At 49.5% G+C, this 4,356-nt stretch overlaps 1 long non-coding RNA gene across 1 annotated transcript; it reads right to left on the reverse strand.

The window, feature by feature from the left end:
* Window positions 1-3,095: 3,095 nt before the first annotated feature.
* Window positions 3,096-3,906, reverse strand: LOC119305601. The gene is made up of 3 exons (XR_005148718.1): window positions 3,753-3,906; window positions 3,465-3,600; window positions 3,096-3,354 (listed from the first exon to the last, which is right to left on the reverse strand). It is a non-coding gene; the product is annotated as an uncharacterized LOC119305601 (long non-coding RNA).
* Window positions 3,907-4,356: the final 450 nt, after the last annotated feature.

A 4,356-nucleotide genomic window follows, 5' to 3' on the forward strand; every position in this document is an offset into this window, starting at 1 on the left:
GATCCCACACATACCAAGCATTTCAATAGCATACACACAATATGCTCGATATGTGCAAATACAACATGGCATCACAACATGACTCTACAACTCAAGTATTTATTCAATAGGCTTCGAGGACCTTTACCGCGAACGCGGCTATTCGAATAGATGATGTTAACCCTGCAGGGGTGTACTTCTTCACACACGCTCTCATCACTTACCGTCGTTTACACGACATGTACTCGGCAACCTTCAAGCGGAAGCCCAGCGAGGGTGTCGGCCACGGCCTACCTAAACACTCAAGTCTCTAGTCCAGGTTTATCGCCTATTCGGGTTCCATCCGCAGGGAGTCCGGCCGAGGTTTCCACATACGGCCCCGAACGATGTGTACATGGTTCCGCGACACCAAACGGGCGCCCGGCATATCCGACCACGTGCCTACCGCATCACAGCCCACCCCTCGGGTCAGCGCTGCCCACGGCCTCCAGCATACTACAAACACCAGAAACTACTTGCAACTCCTGGACAGAGGACAAGAGTGATTAAGAAGTCGAGAGGGTCCACTGGTTTCGGGCCCAATGCGTGGTAGTAAATGTTCATGGATCACAAACACAGAACTCAGTTCCTGAGGACGGCTTCAATGAGACAACCCACCATGTACTCCTACATGGCCTCTCACCACTACCTTTACCAAATTGTGTTCACACACTTAGCTCACACACAGTAGGACATGTTCACACACCTCTGATTCATCCCCGATGAATCAGACCTGACTCAACTCTAAGCAGTAGCAGGCATGACAAACAAGCATGAATGAGTAGGCACATCAGGGCTCAAACAACTCCTACTCATGCTAGTGTGTTTCATCTATTTACTGTGGCAATGATAGGTCATGCAGAGAAAAAGGGGTTCAACTACCGCAGCAAGTAACACATGAGTCGTTGTTGTCCTAATACAGTAAAAGAGAGCAGGAGCGAGAGAGTGGGATTGTATCGGAATGAACAAGGGGGTTTTGCTTTCCTGGCACTTCTGAAGATAGTATAGTTCTTCATCGGTGTCATCGATCACATCGTCGGTACACGTCTACTAAGAGGGGACAAGCACCGACAAACAAAGAAGAAACATAATCAATGCAATGCACAATATGATGCATGATCATGATATGGCAGAATGAGTGTGTTGGGCTAATGCAACTACAACCGGATGGGTTTGAGCCATTTTGAACCAAAAGTTCAATCTCAAACTCAACTTATGAATTTAAATAGTGCCTTATCATGTTTTGCACTAAACAGCAAGGTTAAGTTGCTTTAACATGCATGAAACCAGTACAGATGGATATATTGGATTTTTCTGATAATTTTTCATATATAACTTATTTCATTCTGAGCTACGGTTAATTTTATATAATTTTTAGAAGTTTATAACATTTTCTGAAATAAATAAACCATTTAAGATTTATTTAAATTCCAGAAGAATTACTGCGTCAGCATGATGTCATTGTGATGTCAGTGGTCAATAGGGCCGGTCCAGGTCAAACTGACCAGTGGATCCCGTGTGTCAGTGACTAACTAAACTAACCTAGTTTAATTAGCACTAACCTAGGTTAAACTAATTAAGTTTAAACCTAAACTAGATTAATTAGTCGGGCGGGGCCCGCATGTCATAGACCCAGGGGAGGTCAAATCCCCTGGTCAACCGGGGCTAAACCACCGGCGGTCAAAGCGGTCAACCCGCCGACATTTAGCCGCCGGCGAGGCCGAACACGGCGGAGGGCTCGAGATTGCTCCTCCGACGCCCAATCGAGCAACGGAGGGCACGTGCGGGGAGCTGGGGCTCACCAGCACCCAGGGCGGCATGCGACAGCAGCGGGGACGACCGGAGCTCGCCGGAAACGAGCTCGGGGCGGCGCCGACGTTCGGGTGTTTGTGGCTACGGGGCTGTAGTGGCCGTGGCAGCGCGTTCATGCCACCTACAGCAGCTACGCGAGGCGGCGAGCATAATGGACACGACGCCCGGGCCATTTGGTTGCCGGGGCCGCATCGGCGACGGGCGCAAGCAGCGGCGGGTGCGGTCAAGCTTGGTGCAGTCGCTATGACATGCGAGGAAGATAACGGAGAGGGGGGGAACGCGAGCAGCTCACCACGGTCACGACGAGCGGGTTGGCGAGGTCGGGGAGGAGCTGATGAAGACGGGAGGTCGCCGGCGATCTCGGTGGCCGAACAATGAAGACGAGGTCGGGGGCGGCGTTTTGGGACGTCCAGCGTCGAGCGAGTCTATGGGGAGGACGAGGGCGTCGAGGCGGAGGCCATGGACACGTCGGCGAGGCGCGGTAGGGCCGGTGGCTACGGCGTTACGGCGGCGCGGCTGCAGCTGCGCTCGGGCTCGAGAGGGAGAGGGAGCAGAGGAGGGGGAAGAGGTTGGGAGGGAGCGAGAGAGCTCCAGGGGTGGCGTGGCGCGTGTAGAGAAGGCCAGGACAAGCAGGGAGGCAGGAGGTAGCGAGGCGCGTGCGTGTGCGCCGCGGGCACACGCCCTCCTGCCCACTGGCAGGAGGTGGAAGACGACAGGGAGGTGGAGGTGGGCTGGGCTGGCTTTGCCCGGCTGGGCTGCTACAGTGGTGGGCCGGTTGGCCCGCCAGGTAAGTTCTCCCTCTTTCTCTTTTAGTTCTGTTTTCTATTATTCTGTAGTCTTTAGGGCTTTATTAAAAATACTTAGACACTTTCAAAAATCATGAAACTGCTCATGATCACTGTTGGGAATATATCCTACAGTAAACATTTTAGTTTATGATTATCTGAGCATTTAAAATATTTAATAGCATTTAAATGCCCAAATGCAAATAGAGTATGATTTAATCCAGAGCCCAAATATGTCATGCAAAAATGTGCATCACCTCTCGTTACTGTTTCCAGCTTTTTCCAAGAATGATGAACATTTTTTAAAGCCATTTGGATTTACTGGAAATATTTTGGTTGAACCTAGTGAATTTCTTTAATGCTAGGGTTTAGGCAATCCCCATTTCAAGTTTCTTTCAAAGTTTAAACATGATGCACATATGAGGTTAGCCTAGTGCAATGCCAGAAGTTAGGGATGTGACAATGGAACAATTTCTCACAAAAGTACCAAAATTATAAGAAAAAATAGCCAGGGCAATGAAGGTAAGGAGCCAGCTTTTGGCACAGGTTTCGGGAAATCAAGAGACATGGCTTATATGGTCTTATCACAATAAAGAAACAAGATCTGGAGATCACCCATCGCAAATGCAAGGCCTTATTCGTAGATAGGATCAACTGATGCTACCAACCTTACTGGTTGAACGAACTCGACATTTATTCTGCATCACCACATCCCGCGCAATCAACCCATACAAGGGTCCTGTTAATCCATAGACAAATTAAGGTGGAAGTACAAACAGAGGGGATTAAGGAACAACATGGAGCCTAGGAAGTGCAACGAGGCGTAGTGGAGGAGCCGAAATTCAATACATTTGGATCTTGCCTGGTGGTGAGGGGAAGGACACATAGGAGGCGTGAAATTCAATCAGGGGGCACCATTTGATCCAACCTTCCCGAATTCTCCAAATAAATTTTGATCCGTTAGTATCTGATAGAGTGATAGCACCTGTAGAAAATTGAGAGCGGAAAAAACATCATCAATTCGAAGTAAAATCTGAACAAAATAGAATCACATGTTGGAAGAGGGCATTGCAGGTGCTTTTGCCAGATTGTTAACTGGGGAAGGAGAGAGCGCAAGGGCAGAGCTTATGTACGCACGCGGACATGTGGCGAGATAAATGGTGCACCTTAACAACCATTAATGGATTTGAGAAACGGAAGATCTACTGCTCGCTTCAATCACCGGCGGATCAGCTTCGCGTTCCCTTCCCCTTTCCGCTCCTCGGATGGATCCCCGGCTCCCATGTACTCGGACGCGGGTTAGCGATCCGGTGTGCTCTCGGCGTAGAGCTAAATGGGCCAAGAAAAGGCCCAGTAAACCACGTATCTCGGATTTAGCTCCCGGAGGAGTAGCAGCCCTTAGGACATCTGGGCCACGGAAAAACACAGAATTGGGCCAGGAAAAAAACACAGGCGACGGAAAGGGCGCATCTAACGGCCAGAAACGAGTTTGACACAAGATATGACGGCCAAAACGGCTGAGGACGTGAGAGGGCAGGGATTAGGTGCGATTATAGCGTCCTAAAATAAAAATAGAGCCCCTTCGTCCGAATATTCGATTATGAGCTCAGGCTCAGCTGCTCCTGAAATCGTAGCCGTCTGCTCACGTGCGGATCTGTGCACTAGATGGTTTTCTCAGCTGTATATTACTAGTATCAGACTTAAACAATGCGACGGCATGTGCGCATTCATTGCGTCGGCA

This window comes from Triticum dicoccoides, chromosome 5B (assembly GCF_002162155.2).
Source record: "Triticum dicoccoides isolate Atlit2015 ecotype Zavitan chromosome 5B, WEW_v2.0, whole genome shotgun sequence".
Taxonomy (NCBI): Eukaryota; Viridiplantae; Streptophyta; class Magnoliopsida; order Poales; family Poaceae; genus Triticum; species Triticum dicoccoides.